Source organism: Pogona vitticeps, chromosome 1 (genome assembly GCF_051106095.1).
Source record: "Pogona vitticeps strain Pit_001003342236 chromosome 1, PviZW2.1, whole genome shotgun sequence".
NCBI lineage: Eukaryota > Metazoa > Chordata > Lepidosauria > Squamata > Agamidae > Pogona > Pogona vitticeps.
In genome coordinates this window covers 295,817,591-295,830,104 of record NC_135783.1, presented here as the reverse complement: position 1 = coordinate 295,830,104, position 12,514 = coordinate 295,817,591, and the positions used below count along the sequence as shown (strand labels likewise).

General features: G+C 47.9%; 1 long non-coding RNA gene across 16 annotated transcripts in view; it reads right to left on the bottom strand.

The window, feature by feature from the left end:
- Positions 1 to 12,514, bottom strand: part of LOC140705792 (uncharacterized) — a 57,923-nt gene that overhangs the window by 949 nt on the left and 44,460 nt on the right. For 8 of the 16 annotated variants that reach the window (XR_013543634.1, XR_013543646.1, XR_013543650.1 and 5 more), the window contains 6 exons: positions 10,903 to 11,670; positions 8,221 to 8,314; positions 3,116 to 3,190; positions 2,873 to 2,923; positions 2,477 to 2,516; positions 566 to 661 (listed from right to left, as the gene is read on the bottom strand). This is a non-coding gene — a long non-coding RNA (uncharacterized LOC140705792). Of the gene's footprint in view, positions 1 to 558; positions 662 to 2,476; positions 2,517 to 2,872; positions 3,049 to 3,115; positions 3,191 to 5,445; positions 5,465 to 8,220; positions 8,315 to 10,902; positions 11,671 to 12,514 lie in introns of those variants that run through there. The other 8 variants (XR_013543636.1, XR_013543638.1, XR_013543644.1 and 5 more) reach the window with 8 other exon arrangements.

Sequence of the window (12,514 nt, the reverse complement as noted above, 5' to 3'; positions counted from 1 at the left end):
CAACATAGTTTAATACTGCCTATACTGCGCATGCTCCGCCCGCTCAAGCCTCAGTTCCATTTCTCCGCCGTGCGAAGTGGTTCCTTTCGGCTTTAGCTCTTCTAAATTCTATTCACTGTTTGTTTTACTGGGTTTTTTCGATCTTGGCGTGCTTGTGACTACTCTTTCTGCCTTACGGACTCTGTTTGGGTGTTCCGTTTTTTTCCCCCGTTGCTCTGGTGGGGGTTTACCCTTTTCCCACCATTTTTACCGGCTGAGTCTTGGTTCTTCGGTCTCTGCCTATGCCCCTCCCACTATCTGGCCCCTTTAGCCGGTGCGTGGTTTGCTCTGGAAAAATCCCCTACCACAACGGACACGACACCTGCCTTTTTTGCCTTGGGGAATCGCATTTATCTCAAAATTGCAAGCACTGCAAGGCTTTTACTAAAGCTGCTTCAAAGGCACGGCAGCAAAGGCTAAAGTTGCACTTGTGGGATTCTGCTCTCTGAGCTTCCAAACCATCCGCTATGGAGCTCCCGTCTCCCACGCCTACCCCCCCGTGCTAAAGGTAGTCCTCACCAGTTACCTGCAGTTAATCCTCCTGAGGCATCTGTTGCCAAACCATCTAAGAAAGCTGTGGCTAAGAAGACGTCTTCTTCTAAGGCTGCTTCAGTCCCAAAGTCTGCAAAACAAACGAAGACCAAGCAGTCAGTCAAAAGTAAAGATTCTGCCCAGCAGCTTGCTCCCATTTCCTCATCTCTCCCTTCGCCAATTTTGGAGGACTCATCTAGGGACAAGGATTCCATGTCGGAGGCAGCCCCTTCGCTCCCTCCAAGGCAAGCAGAGCCAGTGATAACCCTTGGCACTCCCTCTCCGACGCCAAGCCAGCTTGTCCAGGTTACGGCAAGCTTGGGTTGAGCCCTTGAGCCCTGTTTCCACTGGGCGGTCATCTTTGGCTCACTCTGTGTCACCAACTCCCTCCCGTCCAACCTCGCCTCCGCGAAAGAAAGCGGAGAAAAGGAAGCATGTCTCTGGCGATCGACATTGATCACCTTGCAGGGACGGCAAAGGGAAACATCGTTCTCGACGTCGACATAGATCCTCTTCGGATGATTCATCCACCTCGGGATCAAGGCACAGGAGGCACAGACAACGTCGTAGAAGGAATTCTTCTACTTCCTCTTCAACATCATCAGACCATGGTCGACGTCGACATCATGTTAAATACATATATGTCTCATCTTCATCTGCATCGACCCCCCCCCTCCGCAAAAGCATCAACGTTGATGCCAGGAGGAAGCTGAGAAATTCCCTCATATAGCCCCAGTTGGGGTTAAACTAGTGAATCCCCCTATTGTTTCTGCTTCGATGTCAACAGCACTGCCACCTCCACAGTGTGCTACTACTGCGGCGCTCGACGTCAAGCCTCAACATCAGAATAGGAGCCATGAGGTCTGAAGATGAAGTACCATTCTCTTCTCAAGCCTCTGATTCTGATGGTGACCTGCCTCAACAGCCAAAGACTGATGAGTTGCCTGTGGGAGAGACGGTCGAATCTGACACTGGTCATCCGCATGATTCCTCGCCATCTGAGGATTTTTCTTCCTACTCCCAGATGTTATCGAGACTAGCGAAGACTCTTTAAGTTGCATGTGGACGAGCCCCCACTTCCGGAGGAGGATCTTATATTTGGGGACATTAATAAGGAACGCTCCCCACCTCCTAGTTTATCCTATTTACCAGCTTTGTTGGGACTTATTAAGGAATTCTGGGACCATCCCTCGGTCTACCTAGACGCACTGAGAATATGTACAAGATCATTGGTGTTGATGCTAAATTTCTTCTGAAGCATCCAATTCTGAACTCCCTGATAGTTGAGACCAGCTGTACCAAACCGACTGGGAGAGCTCATGTTATTCCAACGAATAAGGAAGGGAAGAAGCTAGAGATGATAGGCAGACAGCTCTACTCCCTTATTTCCTTCATCCTGCAAGTGGCTAATTACCAGACTGCCTTAGGTGCTTACCAGAAGCAGCTATGGCTGAAAATTCTCCCAGGTTTAAAGTTGTTGCCTGAAGATGTTAGGCAAGGGTACCTCAAGACCTATGAGGAGGCCCAAACTGTTTCCAAGCATCAGAGAATCGCCACCAGACATTCGGTGGAGGCGGCTGCTAGGATTCTTGTATCTGCTGTCACTCTTCGCAGACATGCATGGCTTTGGTCTGCGAATATTCTTGATGACGTGAAGACCAAGGTGGAGGACTTACCTTTCGATGCCTCGGGTCTTTTTAATGAAAAAACTGATGGTCATCTTGAAGAGCTGCACAAGGCCAAAAAGATGGCTAAATCCTATTATATTCAACCTCAACCCAGATTCAATAGATATCAGTGGAAGAAGCCCTCTGGCCAATATAATCAGCCTTCTCAGCAATACAGGCAATTTAAAGGGCAGTCTCAGTTCAGGTCTTCACAAGGTACCTCTTCAACCTCTACTTACCATGCTCAGCCTTCCCAGCGACGTCAGTCATACAAGCCTCCTGCCAAGAAACACAAGCAATATCTTTGACTTGGTAGCAATACTGCCACTCCCATGACAAGACTACAACCATTTATTCAAAATTGGTCCGCCATCACAAGAGACTCATGGGTTCTAGACATCATCCACTCCGGCTACCGGCTAGAATTTATAGAATATCCTCCTCTAGGTCAGGTAGAACACACATCATTTGACCCTGCCCTAGAGGAGGAGGTTCACTCTTTGTTGGAAAAACACGCTGTTCAGAAAGTGCCAAAAAGAGACATTGCAAACGGTTTCTACTCAAGGTACTTCGCTGTTCCCAAAAAAGATGGAGGAAGAAGACCTATCATGGACCTAAGAACCCTAAATACTTACCTTTGACCACGCCGGTTCCGCATGGTGACGCTGGAGTCTATCATCCATCTGCTGAAAAGAAAAGATTGGTTCGTCGTCATAGACCTGAAAGACGCGTACTTTCACATAACGATTCATTCCTCACACCACAAATTCCTCAGGTTTGTCTTTCAGGACGTGATCTACCAGTTCCTGGCTCTTCCGTTTGGCCTGGCGACGGTCCCCCAGACGTTTACGAAGTGCATGGCACCTGTTGCTGCTTACCTGAGGTTAAACGGTGTCCATGTTTTTCCGTACATCAACGACTGGTTGGTGGTCTCCCCGTCCAGACCTAGAGCCCTGAAAGACACAAAATTTATTCTACATGTGCTTCGGAACCTAGGTCTCAAGGTAAATTACAAAAAATCTCATTTGGTTCCCTCAAGAGTCGTAGAATACATTGGTGCCACAATAGATGCTATCAAAGGCCGCATCTTCCTTCCACAAGAACAGATCCAAAAAATTCTGAAATCTGTACAGAAGTTCAGGGCATGAGCTACAGTGTCCGTGCTACATTCTCAGCATCTCCTGGGTCTCATGGCGTTGACAACTCCAGGCTTGGCTGATGCTCGACTCAAACTCAGGTCTCTACAGGTGTGACTTCTTTCCCTCTTCATCTTTGAGTCACACCAGAGCTGGCACAACAGCTACAATGGTGGAGTTTTGTGCCGCACCTACAAGTAGGACGTCCATTTCAATCTCTTCACTTGACTGTCCAAGTCACCACAGACGCAAGCCCCACAGGTTGGGGGGCGCATTGCGGCCAACATTGCATACACGCCCGGTGGTCAGCTCAAGAACAGATTCTCCACATCAACCACCCGAAGATTCTGGCTGTCGTCAAAGCACTCAAAGCTTTTTTCCCCCTAGTACATGGTCGTGGGGTACAAATAGTCACGGACAATACCACGACCATGTACTATATAAACAAACAAGGGGGCACACACACTCACTCCCTGCTGTTTCTAACGGTAACGCTTTGGGAATGGTGTTACTGCCATCACATCTTTCTAGCAGCAGTTCATGTGTCGACGGAAGACAATGTGATAGCCGACGAACTGAGTCGACGCATGAGTCAGATGCACAAGTGGGAACTGAATACCGAGATGTTCGACAATCTGCCGTTGTTGGGGCACCCCTGCCGTGGACATTTTTGCCACTCGAACCAACAAGAAATGTCCGATTTATGCCTCCAGGGCAGGTTGGGGACAGGGTTCTATGGGGGATGCCTTCATGATATCATGGACTATGGGTCTTCTCTACCTGTTCCCACCGTTTCCTCTAGTCCAGAGGACGCTAGTCAAACTTCGGCAGGACTCTGCAGAGGCGATTCTGGTGGCACCTTTCTGGTTGCGTCAGTCGTGGTTTCCGACCTTGGAATAAATGGCAATAGACTCGGTGACACTCCCGCTTTTCCCTGCTCTACTCACTCAGGATGTGGGCAAGGTGTTCCACCTGGACCTCAAGACAATACATCTCACTGCGTGGAGCATATCCCCGAGATTAAGGAAGTCCTAGATAAGTCTAAAAGGGTGTCAGCTTCTCGGCTATATGGGTATAAATGGAGAAGTTTTCTCAGGTTTACTGAATCTAAAGGTCTCACTTCACGTCCAGTCACCCTTTCTACTTTGTTGCAGTTTCTGCGTTATCTGTTTGATTTCAACTTATCAATTTCTACTTTGAAAGTTTATATTGCAGCTATCGTTTCCTTCCAACCTCAAGGATCACCTGCATCTTGCTTGTTTTCTCATCCTACGGTTAAGGCTTCCTTAAGGGACTTACACATTTGCCGCAATGGTCACTTCATCTGGTGTTGCACTCCTTGATGCGTCCACCCTTTGAACCGATGGCCACACGTGATCTCAAAATGTTATCAATTTGGTGGCTATAACTTCAGCCCACAGGGCCAGCGAGCTGGCCGCCTTTCAAGCTGATCAACCCTTCTTACAGTTTTTTCGGGACAAGGTTGTGTTGCACACTGATGTCTCATTTCTTCCCAAAGTGGCCTCTGAGTTTCATTTGAGTCAACCTCTTGTACTGCCTACTTTGTTTTCTGAACCTGTCAATGACACGGAGCGCATGCTCCACACCTTGGATGTCAAAAGAGTGCTTGCCTTTTATGTTTCATGGACTAAGGAATTCAGGTTATCTCCTAAACGTTTTTGTGTTATTTTGGACAAAAGAAAGGTCTCCCTGCTTCGCCTTCATCACTTTCGACATGGCTTGTTTCTACAATACCGTTGGCTTATGAACTCCAACAGAAGGAACCGCCTGAAGGTTTACGTGCTTACTCCACCAGAGCAGTTGCCTCTTCTACAGCCCTCTTACGTGGCGTCGATTTGCCTGACATCTGCAGGACTGCCACTTGGTCTCAAGCCTCCACCTTTATCACTCATTACAGATTGGACCTGAGGGCTAAGAGAGAGACAGGGTTCGGAAGAGCTGTGTTGGCATCCGACCTTCAGTGACGGCCCGCCTTCCAGTGAGTTAGCTTGCTAGTCACCCTTTTGTGTGCATTCACAGAAGACCACGATGAAGAAAGAGAGGTTACTTACCTGTAACCATGGTTCTTCAAGTGGTCATTCTGTGAATTCACACAATCCCGCCCGGCCTCCCCACTTTCCGTCACTGAATATATATAGCTCATGCTTACTTATCTGTGGCGGATAAATGGAACTGAGGCTTGGGCGGGTGGAGCAGTATTAAACTATGTTGCTTTTTCTACAGAGCTCGAGAACATTCCGAAGGGACCGACGCTGAGATGGTTATTTTCACAATATTTCCATTTCATAGTATTTTAATATTAATATTTTAATTTACTGTGATACTAAGCTTATGTAGATTTTAACTGTTCTTCACTGTCTTGAGCCCCTTCTTTGGAAAAAAAACAGGATTAAATAAAGTACATTAATAAAAAGTATACTGTAGAATTGAAAAATATGGAAGAAAGCCAGCTAGATGATCAGAAGACTGAAACACTTCTTATACCATCAAAAGAGACACATTTTGGACTTTTTAGTCCATTAAAAAAGGCAAAAGGGGAGGGATCAGCATAGAGCATGAAGTCACATGATGTAAGAGTGGACAGAGGTGCAGGCAAGATGAGATGGTAAAAGAATGTATTATTAGGTGGGCACAAATATAGAACATAATATTGATATTGGTCAATGGTTGCAAATATGGAAAAATAACATAAAGCTCACAAAATCGGTAAATTTCAAGGAGAACATATATGTTTTATAGGTGGCATATGACTCCGAAAAAAATGTCAAAGATTTATACAGAGGTATCAAATGTTTGTTGGAAGTGTAAAGCACAAGGGGAAGCTTTTACCATACGTGGTGGACTTGTAGAGTAGCGAAGCAATATTGGATACTAGTACATACTGTACTCTGTTTCAAAAAAATACTGCTTTGTAACACCTTTGACTCTTTGTCATATTTAGCAAATCATTCCTGAGTGGTTTTTTCAGTGTGGCAGGGTGCACTCTCCTGATGAAAGACCACTGACATCAGGAACACTGTTGGCGTGAAGGGGTGTACATGGTCTGCAACAGTCTCTAGGTAGATGGCATGTGTCTAAATAACATCCACATGAATGCCAGGACCCACGGTTTTCCAGCAGAACATTGCCCAAATCATAAAACTGCCTCCACTAGCTGGCCTTCCCATAGTGCATTCTGCTGCCATCTTTTCCCCATCAGGTGGATGGCTGGGCGAACACACCCATACATCCACCTGATGTCAAAGAAAATGTGACTCATCAGACCAGGTTACCTTCTTCCATTGCTCCATGGTCCAATTCGGATCCTCACATCCCCACTGTAGGGACTTTTGGTGCTGGACAGGGAATAACATCTTGGACACTGACTGGTCTGCAGCTACACAGCCCCAAATGCAGCAAACAGTAATGCACTGTGTGTTCTGATACCTTTCTATCATAGGCAGCATTGTTTTTCAGCAATGTGAGCTAGAGTAGCTCTTCCATGTGATCAGTTGGGCTAGCCTTTCCCCACATGAATCAATTAGTTTTGGATGCCCACAACCCTGACACCAGTTCACTGGTTGTCCTTCCCTACATCACTTTTGGTAGGTACTTGTCATTGGGTTCTTCTAATTCTTTAGGCAACTCCACATTTTTGGCAGGAAATACAACCGGAGACGTTTTAACAGTACTCATGATGTGTTCTTTATTCTTTTCACAACTCTCAATTATATTACTTAACAGGCTGAAACATGTCAATTCTGGTAACAAGCCATAACTTGGAGATACAAACTCCCTCCCAAAGTCCAGAGAATTCACTGGGGTGCTCGGCCAAACTGTTCCTGGTTGGTAGGTTTCCGGAGAGGGGCACTCCAGACCACACAGATTGTGCCGCAACATGGGTGCCTCGCCCAATCACCTTCCTTAGGTAGTGTGTTGACTCTTTCGTCTGGCCAGATCACCTTTCTTCCTCTTCCTTGTCCCCGAGGGAATACAATGACGGTCCACTCCTGTGTCTCAAGCACTGATTCTTTCTCCCTGATCACAGGATCAGGTAACAGTCCTCCCACTCTTAAGTTAGGAAAGTTTTTCAATAATTCTTGTATCTTTCTATATTCTTGTTCTTTATGTTTCATCTCCTCTTTCCTCCCCCTTTCCAGTTCTGTCCCAAACCAACGTTCCCCTTGTTCATTTATACACTCCTCCGAAACACAGTTGTTGCTCCTCCCCTTTTCCCTTTGCACTGTCTACCAAACTAATCTCCACCTTCCCTCTTTTCTCCTCAGCCACCATCCCCTTTTGTTCCGCCCCCCCGTCATCATCTTTCCTTCAGTCTCTTCCACCTTACTGTCCTCTATTTCTGTTACCACGGATTCTATTACCACGGACGGCTCAGTCTCACTCCTTTCTCTTTCACAGTACTCAACACTGCATACCAGGAACATCCCATTTTGGAGATGCTCTGACCCATTCATCTAGCCATCTCTATTTTGCCATTGTCAAAGTCACTCAGATCTTTTGGCTTGGCCAAATTTCCTACTTCCAGCACATGAAATTCAAGAACTGCCTGTTCACTTGCTGCCTAATATATCCCATTCCTTGACAAGTGCCACTGTAATTATATAATCAATGCTATTCACTTCAGCTGTCAGTGATTTTAATGTTGCAGCTGATAAGTTTATATTGGTGCTTTTGTTCTCTTTTACCTACCTCTTTACTGCATCAGGAAAGATGCAGACTGCATTGGAGGTGTGATTTTAAACTTATAGCTGAGGAATGTGTTGATTGGATATCACTGGATATCACACACCAGTTTTTCAAACAATGAAGAAAGACAGGTTACTTACCTGTAACCATGGTTCTTCATCGTGGTCTTCTGTGAATGCACACATAAAGGGTTAATCCCAGCGCTAGCGTTGGTCCTCTCGGAATCTTCTCGAGCTGCAAGAGAAAAGTTACAATGTTTAGGACTACCCGTATCGCGCATGCTTCGCCCAACCGTCCCTCAGTTCCATTTTTCCGCCTGGCGGTTCGGAACCTCTCGTTTTGAGCTGCGTCTATTTTCTATATTTTGGCAATTTTCGGACTGATTATCGTCTTTTTGACTCGGATTGCCTCACGGACTACCCTCGCTTACTCCCTTTCACTTCAGTAACTTCTGACTCAAACTACAACCGCTTCAGATTTTCCCGCCTTTTTTTACCTATACGCGACTGTACTTTTCCACCTTTAGCTTTATGTCCCCCTCAGGACCATTCAGCAGATGCGTAGTGTGCGATAGAAAGATCCCCCATCAGGACGGACACGATAAATGTCTGTACTGTTTAGGAGAATCGCACATCGCTAAGTCTTGCCCGCACTGCAAAGCCTTCACGAAAGCGGCTCTTAAGGCTCGACAACAACGCCTAAAGTTACATCTCTGGGAGTCAACTCTAGCTTCTACAGAGCCCTCTGAGGGAGAGATGGCTTCGACTTCAAGATCGGGTCCAGTACAATCAGTCGTGTCGAAGGTGTCCAAGCCGGTGAAAAAATCGTCCTCCGCTAAGCCTTCAACTTCAACTTCGACGTCCGCTTTGCCTGCTCCTGCTCCTTCGGGGTCAAAGTCCTCCAAGCGCCCTAAGGGCAGGGCTTCCGCGAAATCGAAACAGGCTCCTCTTCACTTGTCTCCTATTTCGGAGTCGATCCCTTCCCCGATGCTCGATGAGTCTTCGAGGGATTTGGAGACTTTGTCGGAGGTGGCCGCTTCGCTTCCTCCTCGACAACTTGAGCCTGCGCTGCCGGCGGGAATACCTTCCCCGACGCCGAGCCAGCTGCTTGGAGTCACCACAGGCTTGGTTTCTGCCCCACATAGCCCAGTTCCTTCGGGCCAGGGGTCTTCTGCTCGGTCGCCCGCGTCGGCACGCTCGAGATCGAAATCTCCTCGAGACGACTGCCCTTCTAAGGAGAGACACCGCTCCTCGAGTCGGTCACCTTCCACCGACCGCTCGAGATCGAGATCGCCTCGGCGAAAGCGGTCCTCCAAAAAGAAACGTCGAACATCGACTCGTTCTGACTCCTCACACCGCTCGGGCTCGAGAGTGTCCAAACGTAAACGCTTGTCGAGGAAGAAGCACAGGTCGTCTCGGCGTCGAGGAAAACATCGACACCGATCATCTTCCTCCTGCTCTGCAGACTCGGAAAGACCGAGGGGCCGCAAACGTCATCGACATCGACGCGACTACTCCCCGTCTGATTCTTCGTCCTCTACATCTTTTTCCCGAGGTCGACACTATAAGAAGATCAGATACGTTTATGTTTCTTCGTCTTCTGAGTCGCCACGCCCTCGGCGTCGACGTCGAACTCGACATGTCGGAGTCGAATGCCCAACCTTGCCGATGGCTCCTCCGATGCAGCCGTTACCGGTGACACCGCCAACACAGCCGGTTCCGTCGACGTCGGCTTCGACGATCCCTCCACAACAACCTCCTCCAGCACCAGTAGAGGCCACAAAATTGCCTCCCAAGAAAAAGAGGGATGTCTTCTCTTCCGACCCTGATGGGGTGTCTTCTGATGTTTCCTCTGACTCTGATCAGGAGCAACCTACTCCTACTCCTCCGAGTGCGCTACCACAGGGAGATGTTGTCGGCTCTGATACAGGGGACACACACGCTTCCTCTCCTTCCAAAGACTTCTCCTCCTACTCCCAAATGCTCACTAGACTAGCTAAGACTCTCAAATTGGATCTTGACCTGCCACCCCCTCCTGGGGAAGACCTCATATTTGGAGACATTAAGAAGGACAGAACTGCTCCTCCTAGCATGGCTTTGGTTTCCGTTGTCATGGAGGCTATTAAGGAGTTCTGGGAACAACCCTCAAACACTCCTCCTGTCCCTCGCCGTACAGAACATTTCTACCGTGTTCATGGACCTGACACTAAGTTCTTGCTAAAACACCCCATTCCAAATTCCTTGATAGTGGAGACAAGTTGCTCCAGACCATCGGCTAAATCCCATGTCACACCAGTAGACAAAGAAGGGAAGAAACTTGAAATCATTGGGAGAAAGATATACTCTCTCATTACCCTTCTGCTACGGGTCATTAACTATCAGACAGCCCTAGGGGCGTACCAGAAGCAACTTTGGTTAAAAACATTACCGGGACTCAAACTTATACCAGAGGAATTTCGGCAGAGTTTCCTCAATACATATGAGGAGGCTCAGTTTCCAAGCATGAGCGCCTGTCTACTCGCCACGCTGCTGAAATTGCCTCCAGAGTACTTATATCTGCAGTCACATTGAGAAGACATGCCTGGTTACGGTCAGCAGACATCCTAGAAGATGTCAAGGCTAAGGTGGAGAACCTCGCATTTGATGCAACGGGCCTGTTTAATGAGAAAACTGACTCACACTTGGAGGATCTCCATAAGGCAAAGAAAACTGCCAAATCCTATTCGATCCAGGCCCAACCTCGACAAAAGAGGTACCAGTGGAGGAGATCTTACTCTCAATATCAGCAGTCCTCCCAACAATACCGACCTTACAAAAACTTACCACAGCAACGCTCCGGTCATTCTTCCTCTTCTGCTCCCAGCTTCAGAACTCGGCAGGCACAACGTCGCCAGTCCTTTAAAGCTCCTGGAAGGAAAGCAAAACAGTACCTTTGACTTCAGGCCACCCGCCTTACCCCATATCTCACCCACCACCCGCCTCCAACCGTACTTACACAATTGGTCCGCTATCACAAAGGACACTTGGGTTCTCAAGATCATCCAATTCGGTTACCAACTGGAGTTTATAAAATCTCCTCCATTAGGTTTTGTAAGTCACACAGCTTTCGATCCCATACTAGAAGACAAAGTCCTATCCCTCTTACAAAAGGACGCTATCCATTCAGTCTCACCACACGACATAAAGAACGGGTTCTATTCCCGATACTTCGCCGTGGACAAAAGAGGCGGCGGCATAAGACCTATACTAGACCTGAGGCTCTTGAACACTTACCTGCGTTCCAGACGGTTTCGAATGGTGACCTTAGAATCCATCCTCCACTTGTTGAGTACAGACAACTGGTTCGTCCTCGTAGACCTGAAGGACGCATACTTCCATGTTTCCATCCATCCCGATCACCGCAAATATCTTCGGTTCATCTTTCAGGACACGATTTACCAGTTTCAAGCTCTGCCATTCGGCCTTTCCACAGCTCCCAGGACCTTTACCAAGGTGATGGCTCCAGTAGCTGCCTATCTTCGCCTCAACGGCATCCATGTCTATCCATATATCGACGATTGGCTAGTGGTTTCTCCCTCGAAGGCGCGAGCCCTGAAAGACACAAAGTTCATTCTGCGTCTCCTGCCAAACCTGGGTCTCACAGTCAACAAAGAAAAATCACACCTTGCTCCGTCCAAGACAATTCAGTACATAGGAGCATGCCTAGACGCCAACTTGGGCCGTGTCTTCCTTCCCATCGAGAGGATCCACAAAATAAAAAGAGCCATCGCAAAGTTCCACCCCCACGGACGTGTCACGGCACATCATGTACAACACCTCCTCGGCCTTATGTCATCCACTACTCCAGCCCTCGCACACGCACGGCTCAAGCTACGGTCACTCCAGTCATGGTATCTGTCTCTCTTCAATCCTCTACTACACTCCCAGAACAAGCGCCTTCGTGTCACCCCAGAATTGGTCAAGCAACTCCAGTGGTGGACTTACACCCCTCATCTTATGGTGGGTCGTCCCTTCTGTCCGCTCAGACTGTCTGTCCAAGTAACGACAGATGCCAGCCCATCAGGATGGGGGGCGCACTGCGAACAACACGACATTCATGCCCTTTGGACACCACAGGAGGCGAACCTTCACATAAACCACTTGGAGTTGCTAGCTGTCATCAAGGCCTTCCGATCCTTTCTCCCCCTAGTGCAGGGCCGTGGCGTCCAGCTAGTCACGGACAACACCACCACGATGCACTATGTCAACAAACAAGGGGGAACCAGATCCCAGTCACTTCTGTATCTTACCATTCACCTCTGGGAATGGTGTTACCAACATCATGTTTACCCGGTTGCCATCCATGTGGCCACGGAAGACAACTTTCTAGCAGACACCTTGAGTTGTCTCCAATACCAAACACACGAATGGGAACTGAACCCTCTTGTCTTCCAGA